General features: G+C 29.9%; 1 protein-coding gene across 2 annotated transcripts in view; it reads right to left on the minus strand.

The window, feature by feature from the left end:
• LOC137922669 (fatty acyl-CoA reductase wat-like) overlaps positions 1–11,884 on the minus strand; it is a 57,558-nt gene extending 45,674 nt beyond the window's left edge. The window contains exons 1-2 of one of the 2 annotated variants that reach the window (XM_068765685.1): positions 11,768–11,884; positions 6,903–6,980 (exon numbers count right to left, since the gene is read on the minus strand). The gene's annotated coding sequence lies outside the window, so the exon portion shown is untranslated. The remainder of the gene's footprint in view (positions 1–6,902; positions 6,981–11,767) is intronic. The other variant, XM_068765686.1, reaches the window with a different exon arrangement.
• Between the last annotated feature and the right edge of the window lie 1,588 nt (positions 11,885–13,472).

Below are 13,472 nucleotides of genomic sequence, written 5' to 3' on the forward strand. Positions count from 1 at the left end.
ATGAAAAAATACAAGATTAATTACAATTTTAATAACAGGCAAAGACACCATGCGCTAGGTTTACTGAAAAATTATTTTTTGAAAATAAAAATCAGATCAAGTATTATGCTATTTACCAACATTTTTAATCTAGACTTAAAAGTTAGTAAGTAATTATTATTTTTTAAACAATAACTTATTAAATATTTATAATTTCTAGAATGTTATACATATTCTATAATATAATTTAAATAATTTGTTTAAATGAAGATTAGCGCAAGAGTTAGTAATCTTAATTTAATAAAAAGCTGAAAGTCTCTCTGCGCATGCACCCGACACATATGCAAACTATGAAGTTTGCAAAAGACATGTATTTGAATAACGTTAATTTTCGCGATAATTTGATTTCATCAAAGAAGAATTAATTTTTTTTTTAATTTTAATTACTTTATATCAAAAAGTATACATGAAATAGTATTTTGTTTTTTTTTTCCTATAACATCTGTGTGTACACAGTTAGGCATGCATCCTTAATAATGGTGAAAGAACCTATTTCCTATTTCACTTTGGCCGTATCCTAATATGTGTTAATGATAAAAATTATAAAAATGAATGTTTGTGAAATGAAATGAAATAGAAAAACTTGCGTCATCAATAGACTGTTGCATGGTCGTTAAGCTTGCAAATCATCAATTTACGTTAAATTATAACACGTTATTTATTACACAATCAGGAGTTCGGAAAACATAAATCTGAATATTTTCCTGTGCAATTTCACGTCCGATATATCTTTAAATATTGCATATAATTAGGAAAAAATAAGTAGGGTGTGAATAAAGATAATCTAATTCCATTTGATAACCATCAAAAAAGTAGCTTACTGATAATGTTATATTGTACAAACGTGATAATTACAAATATAATATAAATACTAAATAAATTTGCATTGGATGAATGAAATAAGGCATTAATAAGCCTTAAAAAGTGAAAAGTCACTTCAATATTTTTATTCAATTTTAAATTAGAAATGTTATAACATATAACAACTGATTAAATACATCTAATTATACTCTAAAATTTAAAAGTCTAAGCTATTAATCAAAGCTTTTCAACTTTTAGCAATTAAAACATATGTTATAATACATAAAATATCTATTTCATTAAACTCATATGAAGGCACATATAAATAACATCATTAATATGAGAAGCAGGTTTATCTTTAGCGTGTTTTTTATGATGTTATAGTATTAGTCAAAACAGTATTGATTAAGAAGAAAAAAAAAGCTGAGAACGTTCGTTAGCGATGTATCAATTTGGTATTACCCGAAAATATTCCACGATCAATTCGAAACGTTATGTTTTGCAAATAACCTATTCTCAAACTGTTTACCGTCTAATGTTTAGTTTAAATTAGTTTTTAATTTTTTTTAAATCACGGTGCTAATTATCCTACGAACAGTCTATTGTTATTATGTACTTATATATACATACATATGTATATATATGCACATTTGTATACATATATATGCATATATGTATATATATACATAAATATGCATATATATGTATGTATGTATACATATATGTATATATATAGGGAACATATGAATTTTGGAAAGGCAACAGTGGGCAATGGCATGACAAAAAAGGTTGGGAAACACTGCCGTAGATGATACATTTAACAAGATCAGTCTATTTTCGAATTGCCACAAATAGCAATCAGATTGGCTAGCTGAGGGGCGTGGGTCCTGTTGAGAATACTGACCTACAGAAACAAATTCATTTTACTATATTCTTTCCTTTTAAGATAGTATGTTATTTGGAACGAGTTATTATTTAATATTACAAAATTATGAGTTATTTTTTGACCTTTAGTTATTTTGACTCCTTAACAAAGTAAACGACTGTAATAAAATCTTTGAATGCTGTGTTATCAAATTTAAAAATAAAATTGTCTTTATTCCTATCCTCAATGTTCAACATACTTTCGATAATTTTCAAACATATTACGAATTTATATTATTATAATTGAAAATTTTTCCACGTTTATTAATTATGCATTCCATCAGTTCATCGTCATCAGGGATCCGCCCACTGCAAGGTTTAGGCCTCCCCAAAAATAACCACGACAACCGGTATTGTGCTACCCGTATCCAATGACTTTCCGCGCCTTTGACTATGTCGTTATAACCATCAGGTTATTACAGTTATTACAATTATATTTCATGGCACTAACGAAGAACCTATATTGAAATTATACCGTATTAAAAAATAATAATATGGAAGCCGAAAAATCTAAATACTAAATTAACTACGTGCTCTCGTGGTAAGGTAATAACCATATTATATAATTGACGAATACGAACGAACATCTTATGCGTAATTGAAATTTATTTCATTAATGTTATAATAATTTACATAGTAAATATTAAGTATTTTTTTAGTTTTCAACAATAGACGAGGTTAATTAAAAAAACATACACAATAGTTATAATTCATAAGTAATATTTAACATTGACTCATAATTCACGAAAAACGTAATTTACTTAATTAACAATTATAGTTTCCAAAAAAACAACAACTTTAATTCACAATTACAATAGCATACAGTAACCTTGTTTAATTTTTATATCTTCTCGTTTGTATTAATTCATTCAAATATTTGTTTTTTTTTATTATTATAATTCGGCTAATATTAGCTTTAATCATATAATCGACAAATTGTGCCCCACTTAAAATTCTTGTAAGTCAAATAACCAAATACTTCAAATCATTTGACATTGAACTCTATTGGTCGAGTATATAATTCGTATGTTTACATTTAAACAGGCTTACGTTAAATTCTATAACAAACGGATAAACTGGCAGAACTTATAAATGCAAATTACTTTTGAAGCCTTTAATACATTGTTTTTATGGTATATATGTACTCTCAAAGATTTTTTAAATAATCATTGAATTCAACGGAAAAACACTGAAGCCTGAAGCTAGATCTATTATTTCTATACTAGATCGAGTCAGAAATGAGGAGATGAAACGGTAAAGGAACGAGAGCTGATAGAGCCTAGCGAATTGGCAAGTAAAAGCTACAGTGGGCAAGCCACATAGCGCGTAGAACAAATGGCCGTTGAGAAGTAAAATTCTGGAGTGAAAATAACGGAGTAGCTAGTGCAGCGTAGAACGTCCACCCACCATGGTGCACTGACGTCCTTGTTAAGGCAGTTTGAAAACGCTGGTTGCAGATCTAAACTATGATGATGAAAACAGAAAGAACGATGAAACGGATATTACCGACACCTCTATTGTTACTTGCCCTACTAAAGCTTCCAATAGGCGTGGGTGATATCGATTACCTCTGAATTTTGTTACTTCCTTATATTCAATGTTTATTTATACTAATTTCAACCTTCATATGGTTCAATTTGACAATATCAATAAAAATTTATTGTTATTTCCTTGCCCTCGAAAACATATTAATCAATCGAAGGTTTGTTTGTTTTTATTTATTTAAGTCTAATTATAGTTTGGATATCAAAACGACTGAATAACGTAAATCAACTGTAAATAAATTTTGTTTGATTCTTTTCTAAACAACAGATGAACAATTTAGCGCCTTATGAATTTTCCACGATGAAATGAAAAGGAACCTTTAGATGACAACAGAAGACAACAACTCATTATTCATGAGAATGCAAAAAGTAGTAAATAACCCCTTGCTCTTAGGGATAACCTTAGAAGAAGGTCATCGTCCTTTGCCATTGAATCCGTAGCTTGTCTTTTGGCCTATAGAGGTGAGCTCGAAGTATTCCGTAATTAATACAAAGAGTGAGTGAGTGAGTACCTTAAACGCTATTTTCCTTGTAAAGAGAGGGAGAGATTTATCTACATCGGAGCTGACGAGACTGCAGATGTGCGCGTAAGCGTATTCACCGTAGGGCCCGTTACGCACACATAGCAATGTTCGGTCCTTGACCCCGCGAGGGCAAGATCACGAAGGGATTTCCCCCGCGTTAATCCAAAAGAAAGGTGCACCATAGTACCAACGAATAAATAATTATTAAATACATTTGTGTAAACTTCTATTAAAATTATTATATTCGGCAAAATTCAAAACGTTAGCGGATTAGTTCCTTCATTTTTATTTACGAGTTTACTTCGGTTGAAGTTGAAATCAAACAAAGAAGTGTCAATGCGACATAAATGATAAAAACAATCTGATGGCAAAGTTAAAAAACAGTTAAATTTGCCACTATTTATCCAACTGCTTAATTTAAAGTTAAAAACAAAAATTGTATACACACTCCAAAGAGGTTATAATGAGTATTTATAATTTGTGTGTGGAATAATATATATTACTTTTCTATTAAACTATAATGTCAAATCTATACATTAAAATTTTGGTATCAATAAATGTAATAAAATCAGGAATTAATTTTATTCAATTAAAATTAAATATTCCTTTTTATAATTATTACATTAGGTATATTAAAATAAATAAATAAAGAGCTCCGCAAATACATAATTTACCGAAATAAAATTATAAAATAGACTTAACATTTCTCAATCTGTTCAACAGTATAAATTAATAAAATTCTTTAAGCATTTTTTAGTTTATTTAGCATTTGAATTTTAATTAAGTGACTCAAACTAAAATAGAAGCAGATTTGCGTCTCTGAAATTATTATAATAAGATTAAATTGCCGTGACCCTCGATTGACTATATCGGCCAAGATCGCAGCGATCTTGAAAACATCGTTTATCTTAAAAAAGTTAAGGCTTTAACAATTAAAAATCACTTTCAAAAAATCCACGAGAGCAACGGAGTTCGCCAAATTTGTGCCGAACGAACTTGACCAGTTTCGTGAACTTTATGATCATGTTTGACCTCCTTACTCGTGTTTCCCTACTTTGACTCCCTTTAATTTTTTTTAATTTTTAAATAAACTGATTTATTACATGTCAGCGTCGTCGTATCAGCCAACAGACTACCACTGCAGAGACAAAGGCGCCCACAAAGATATCCTTCACGCTTAGCAAGCTGGATTGGCGATCGCAGTGTGCTATTATGGTACACAGAAGAAGTTGCTGCTCATTTTTTGAAAGTTTTTTGTTTCCTATTTTATGAATGCACAATGAGTGAATCATATAAGATTACATCTCGGGAATCGAACGCGCGACCGATTATCAAAAATCTCAGCCCTCTACCACTGGACTACCAATGCTACATTTATCTGGTTTAAATTTATACTAGCATATGTTACGTACAAAATTATAAGATCAAAATCACACTACGTTTTTATTATTATAATACGTAATAATAGTTAAAAATATTTTTTATTGCGTTACGTAATTCCTCCTGGACCTTATTTATATTAATTAGGCCGTTAATATTCACCAGAGCTCAATGCGGATAGACAAAATAAGATTAGTAAAATTATCTTCATTTAATAATGTATTGATAATGATATCTATTACGTATGATTGACAAATATCAATTCAGCGTAACGTATAACTTGATCCATCACAATAAATCTTTCATTTAAATAACCAGCACCGGGACGTGAAAGTTCTATAAATATTTTTTAAATTTATTGTATTTTTGTTTGCTTCGTTTGTTTATCATCGATCCTAAGATTTCTAGAAAAAAAAATAAGAATTAACCCCCATGCATCATTATAATGTTTTACTGTGACTGTGATTTGCAATATTTTCCAATTAACGGATGTTTTTTTATTCAAATTCCGTTCCAATTAATAATGTCAATTAATACCGTTCTTTATTAGTTAAGTTGGTCGAATTTCACAAATGTGAAAATAAATTAAAAAATTCTGAATTTTTAAAAAAATCAATTTTAGTTTTTAAAAACATTTTTAAAAATATTTTTTGATACTACCTGATAACTACTGCCCTTGAAATTGAACATCATTCGCAACCCAAGTCTAGACAGAAACGCATTGTGAAAGAAATATGAAATATTCTAGAAATTTTGAAATAAATAATGCTGTAAAATCAACATTTTTTAATTTAGTACGAATCTAATTTTTTTGTAACTTAAACGATTAAAATATGCATTTGTTTATGTTAATATTATACGAAGGATCCAATGTTTTTTCTTTGGTAAAACACTTTAATTTTGTTAATATGCTTCAAAGTGTTGACCTCTTATTTTCGTATTTCTAATGCTAATAAATTACAAGCGTTCTCTTGAAAAGAATATATAAACTATGTTTTAAACACTTTTATTATAAAGATGTGTAGTTGTGAAGATACTTCCTGCTTCTTTTTCACAACTTTAAGAGAAGATCTAAAAATAAAATACATTTAAAAAGTTGACGATCAATCAGAGAGCCCTGTTTAAACTTGTAATGTCGAATAAACCAACTTTATATTAATTTTTATCGTCATCACGTGGATCTATTGAAAATTCATGGATTAAACTATCGTTTTGCATCGTGTTAACATTTTTAGTTCTAGAATATACCATCAATTATTTTCTTAATTGTTTAAAATCATTGGCGTTTTTATATCCTTTCTAGGCAGTGTACGTATTACAATATACTCTCATGTAAAGTCCAAATTATAATGAGATAACTTGAAGAAGTTAAACAATAACGAATAAACCGTTTGCAATATGAAGGATTTTCAAGAGATAATTAAGCTTAGAAGTGAATAGTTCTACTACTGTGTTAAGGATATTGCGATAATGATCACAAAAAACCTGTTTGTATTTGCTGTTAGCTCTTAGCATATCGAAGCTACTAGCTTAAGTTGGAGGATGTCATTATAATGGAACTCAATTAGATTTTTGTTTTTATCACATTAACTGTTCTGGCTTTTTGTCAAAGCATACACTAGGAGTCACCTAAATGATCCCTTGTGGATAGCAAGAAGGAATATATGAGGAAGGAAAAAAATATACGTACAGAAAATTTAATTTGCTGTCAAGGAATCGAACCTGCGATGTCCGGAATAAGTGGCAGTCGGTGCCAATTACAGTTTATCTGTAAAGTCGTAATGTTTACTTAGCATATGCTTAATAATCTGTATGATCAACACAAAGTTATGATGGACAGATGTTTATTTGAACTTGGTTTATTCGAGCCAATGCACTTAGCATTGGCTTGGGTGGTTCTGTATCCTTAAAAGTATTTTTTAATACTACATATCATAATCAGTAAGTTTAAATGATGTAAATTAAACCTTTTTTATCTATAATCTTGAAGTCAATTAAATGTAGCCATTTATGTCAGCTAACCTAAAACTAATGTGGTAAAATTAATGTCAGTGAAATTCGATTTGTTTTTTTTTGTTGTTGTAACACTTTCACAAAATACTACCGATCTTGATATTATCGTTTTAATAATACTAATAAAAATATTTAAATTTGCAAGCTATATAGGGAATAAAATTAAGTAAGTACAGATGTAAAAGGTCATTAAACTTAAAGGTTTCTGCTGACTGTTTACTCTCTAATAAATTACTTAGGCATCTATATGTAATACATTAATTGTAAGTTAATATTAATATCAAATAGAAAAAAGAATAAATTCGCTTACAATTTTGATTGTAGCAGTAAAGTCAAATTACAAAAAGCCCGTTAAGGTCACTGACCCCTTGATACTGCACTAATATATATTGCAATTGCATGTATATATTTTTATTAATTACCTAATATTAGTTCTGTTGAGGTAAAATGTTACTCTATGAAGCGTGGGTATCTTCGGTCTTATTTGTCAACCCTGTATCAGATCGGATCCGTTAATATTACATTGGTTTCTTATACTAACAGGAAATATAATGTATTATTAACACAATGCCTTTATATCTATTATTTATGAAACTTAGTAACATTTATATATTAATCATACTGTAATTACTTCGCAAAGTACATTACTTTCAAAGCACTAACATAAATAAAATATAAATAATCATCGCGAAAAAGAAGATTTTCGCAAATGAATACTTATGTATCAAAGGGATACTTATGTATTAAGTGAAAATATATGTATGAAATATGTATATGTTCACTTTGTCTGAACAAAAAACTGTCTGCACCCTATAAATTTTTTTTTTTTTTTAATAAAGTTTGTCCACGATTTTTATTCTTTACACATATGATACGAAACAAACACGCGGCGTTAGATATATCGGTAACCAGTGAGCAATGGATTAGGACGTAATTCAATCTGGCAAGAAATTTCGAATATAACTAAAGCGAATATTACACAAACTAGCTGTAGGTTGATTTAACGACATTGGCTTCTATCGTGAATAGATTCGATTCCCGAAAGATGAATTCTGTGTGAATTATGTCATCTCTGTTAACAAATGGTCACCCTAGGAGATTTTTAATGAGAGATAACCCACAATTAGAAAATAATTAGAAAAGATCCTATACTCGCAGCTCGAAGATGCTGACAACAAACGCACAACAATTAACCACGTTAAAGTAATAGTCGTTTAAAACAAAGTTTAAGCGCTTTGTCAATTATAAGTGCCATTGCTGGTGTTGCGTATCATCATATAAACTTTCTTTGACTAACTTAATTCTTCTTAATTAGTAAGCGTTTACTATTAGGTACATCTTTACAGATTTTTTACAGATTACTATAGAAAAAAAATAATCAGGCATTAGAAGATCCTTTGACGAGCGATTTTGCAACTTTAAGTGGCAATTGTTAGACCACATAGCGCTTAGAAGTAATGGGCGGTGGACTAAAGAAAACAGACCGGCAAGTCAATGAGGTTTCCTACAAGGTATAACGCAGGTGGCCACCCACAAGGCGCACAGACGTGCCTGTTAACTTAATAGGAAGATGCTGAATGCAGACCACTTCTAACTGTCGCATATCTACGACCTATGTCCAGTGGATATCCTGTAGTTAAAATGATGATGATTATAAAAGTAAAAGTATAGTGATTAAACTGGCGTATTCGCTACAACACAATAACCTAATTATTTATAAATAAAAGTTTCCGGTTTTTTATTGTTCGTGTTAAACTGTGAATTTAATAAATTTCCAATTTCCGCTGCACCTTTCCTGTTCAAATATTGAAGGTTGCCCGATTATAACGCATTATTCGCATTTTAACATCTCGCGGATTTAAACACCAAAATTTATGAAGGCCAGTTTACAGCGCGTTCTTTTTAATTGTTATTAAATTATATTTTAAAAAAAAGTTTTATTTTTTTTATGTATCACGACTCGGCAGAAATAAAAGATAAAAATTGTTATCAAAACTTGCTTTGAAGTAAAACATTAATAGATACCTACAGCAGTAATTTATAAGTATTTTTATTCATTTCAAATATTCTTCGTCGTTTCAGCACATAGACACTGCAAGCCATTGGCCTGCCTCAAAGATATCTATGGGCGATATACCATAATTGCTACGCTTGTAAGGCGAGTTGGTGATCCTGGTGTAATGGTACGCAGAGGACGCTGTTGCTACCTATCCTATGAAAACTTGTTTGTGTGCAATCCTATATAATCAATGTACAAAATGTGAATTATTTAAGATTGTATCCTGGGAATTACCGAACCTACAATCACAAGTCACAGTCCTCTACCAACTAGGCTACTACTGCTCAATGATACAAGTGGTTATTGAATATTAATATGTTTCAATCCATTCTGCCGGTAGGTAGGCGCGCAATATTATTAGAGTTGTATATTAATGTAGCTGTTCTTTCTTAATAATAACCTGTACCTAGCAATCTTATACATTGCAGTACTACCTACTATGTAGACTTTTTGTATAAGTGAGAATCACAATATCATATCTATACAACTAAGTTGATTAACATTATGTAATAGTGTCACCATTCAAATAATCTTGTGTAGAAAATTTGTATCAAAAATAATCGTTATTTTTTCTTTAAGCATGGACCCAGAATATTTAGACGACCTTACCAGGGTCATGTCACCTTTGTGTTCGACTCTATTTAATGCGCCAAGTGTTTTTGATTCTTATAGCGACAGAACTCTCTAGAATTGTATTCCATAGCTAATACATAAGCTACCACGAAAACAAGTTCGTCATATTGTTACAATGAATAACTTAGATAATATTTACTAAGTACCTATGCTGTTCATATTACTTGTAAAGCGTTATGATATTATATTAAATATCTGTAAACCAACTACGCAAGCAGTTTTGAAGCACCATAAAATTGTGTTATAGTAATTGTATTTATATATATATATATATATATATATATATATATATATATATATATATATATATATATATGAATTAGTAAACACGTATATTAATCAAAAGTAAGTATCTTTGTATGAATTCACGATATCTCTGAAACCATAAGACTTAGAGAATTAATATTTGGTAGAATTATTCCTTTCGTCGAGTAGAGATCATTTAAGAGATTTCGGGTTCTACCAAATTCTAGAAGCAATGGGATTTGTGGGGCGTTCTAAAAAAAATGCATTTGCGAGTAACATAAAATTATTTTTGGCATTTAAAACTGACCAAAATAAAATTGATACGTGTACACCTAAAGCCGATCTATCCATATAGATAAACGTTTGTCTAATTCCCTCGGTCAGCCCATGAGTAAAAAACGACTTCACTCTACCGACTCCTGTCATACTTTTATCAGTTTCCCCCCACTTTGTAAAAAGATCTTATGGAGAAAATTACGACTTCCTTTGCGGAGTGCATTTGCAATGTGGTTAAATAAATCACATAAGCAGTCGTTAAGAACTTGAGGCATCGATGTTGAAAATGCTGTTTTTTCACATGGCCTATTCCAGTGTTGGAAAAACATTTACGTTATATATAATACTTACACTCCATAAAATTAAAGTGAATTTCGTTTGATTATTTTTGAAGTAATTTTTAATAAATTTATTGTTTCGAATTGGTTATATGAAGACTGGACGTTTATATAAAATAATTATCTATTAATATAGATTAGGGTTAGAGACTTGAAATTATAATGATTTTTTTTTTTTAAATTAGCGTCGTACAGATTTTTCAAAATTCCATCGGAAGAAGGTGATTAAGGAAGCGTTAAAAGTGCATGTTTTCAAAGTAAGGCTGTAATGAAGTTTGTCCAGAGTAATTTTTTGGTGTGGTAAAAATTAAAAACAACGAATTTTGTCCGGGCGTGACGACCGAACACAACGCGGGACAGCTGGTACTAAATAAATTTTTACCAGAAATTGATTAAAATATATTTCATTATGAAAGTTTTTTCTAACATTTTTAGACAAAAGTTTTAACACTGAAAAGCTCGATACAAAAATGATTTAGAACATTATTTATGATTGACTTACATTTTTCGTGTTGAAGATTTCGACTACAGAGAGACTTACAGATGGAATTCATCTGATTTTAGAAAACGTTTTAGCCTTCTTAAATGGAATGGAAAGAGAAATTTGCATAAACTTACAGCGTCCAGTTTTAAGTTTTATAGAATCTTTATGAAACTTAAATTTATCACGATATATATTTTAAAACTTAATTTGTTATTCTAATTTATATTTTTTGCAAAAAATATTCACAATATGTGAATTGTAAATGTCGTTAAAAATAATAAAAAAAAACAATAATGATTTTATCGTAGTTTTTTAATAAATAATATTAATAATTAAGTGTATTAATTTTTCTTTCGCTTAAAATTAACAAAGTGCGTGAAAGTTATTTACTTTCTTTAAATGTCTACATTTTAATGAAGTTTTCACTGTCCATATTTAAAAAAAATTACATATTATTTTTATAAATAATAATAGTCGCAGAATTAAAATTATAAAATAAAACTTACCGGATAAAATATATATATATTTTTTAATTTAGAACTTCATACATTAAAGTCAATTAAACTATGCACAATTTTTTTTCTAATTTTTCAAATATTGCCAACGCGCCCGGCTAGTGGGAATTACGGACAACGACTGATTTCGAAGCGCTTGCAATCCGCAACGTGCTTGATGGCCAGTTGTACTTCTTCGTATTTCGCTTACGACAGCGACCGCTGCGTCGGCCTCGAATAATCTGTAATCGTTTAAAAAATGTAGTGTAAAACGGGCCAGTACACTGCGTATTTTTAACATTTTGAATTTATTTACTTCCGGGAGAAATGTAAATAATGGTGGCCTTTATACCCTTATTTATTATGCCATGCATAAGAACCTAAACGGAAGCCGTTAAACCGCTTACTGGTTAAGGTCTTGTTTATAAAACATAAAAATTACAATACGCAGCATAGAATACTTATTAAACATTTATCTATATATTTACATATTTGTAATAAACATACACAGCCTGTTATTCTAAGCAGTGCAATCATAAAGTAAGTGAGTTTTTCCTTGCACAGAATAATTAACCTTAACAAATGTAATACGTTACTTATTACAAACATATTTTTATAATACGAGTTCACAGAAAACGATTACAACTAGAAAAATACATACGAACTCTTTCTTTCTGTCTCTTTTCTTTTAAGCTGATAGACGCCCACTGCAAGGTATAGACCTCTCTCAAAGATATCTATGGGGGGATATACTATAATTGCCACGCTTAGTAGGCGGGTTGGCAGAGGACACTGCTGTCTATCTTCTAAATATTTGTGAACAATTACAATCCTGTATAATTAAAGCACAAATTGTGAATTGTTTAAAATGGCATTCCGAACGAACCCGCAACATGCGATCGCAAGTGTCAGTCCACTACTAGGCTACCACTGGTTTTTTATATTTTGAATCAATAATAGTGATCACTTTTACTTTAAGAGACAAATGCTAAAAGATCCCAATTAGATGAAAACCACTATCAAATTGAGCTCTATGCATTTCTTAACTTAAAGCTACGTGAGTTCCAAACGCGCTCTGATATTTGAAGAGTCTTATAACATTTTAACTCTTAATTTTTTATCGTTCTTACAGCCATTAAAGCAATTCATTCCAAAGCTTTATCATCATTTAAAATGCTTAATAATAATTTGTCTTTTTACTTCAACAAGATATAAATTTCTTCGATCAAATACGCTTAATTAGTTTTGTTAATTAAAGATATTATATCGGATGCATAAATCACATAATTATTTATAATCTGCTTATTTCAAATACACGTGATAGAAGTAAGTTACGGTATGTTATAACTATACTAATTCTACCTCATTATATTTTGAAAGTAGAAAAAATTCAAAAACTTGAGATTTTCTTTAAAAAAATTACTCGAAATTAGATTCTTCAGGTCCTCGGGGTACGGCCTTTTAGGCACCTTTGAATCAAAATGCTGTTTAATGTTTTAACTGTCAGCTGGAGATTCTTCGTAGAAAGCTTTTGCGTATCATCACTTAAGGGAGAGTCTGCTCAACTTACTAAGGTATTGCTTGAGCTTAGACACTAAAACGAGTTCAAAGCTCAGTGTCTGCACCTCATATCTTTAAAAGCCAATAAGCAAATTTACCTTCTGTCAAAGAAAACTTAAAAAACGATCTTAATCGGATGCAAGCACAGTCTCTGTGT

Source organism: Battus philenor, unplaced genomic scaffold (assembly GCF_028537555.1).
Source record: "Battus philenor isolate CCGP_79_NKW_IND1 unplaced genomic scaffold, ilBatPhil1.0.hap1 SCAF_20, whole genome shotgun sequence".
NCBI classification, from domain to species: Eukaryota; Metazoa; Arthropoda; class Insecta; order Lepidoptera; family Papilionidae; genus Battus; species Battus philenor.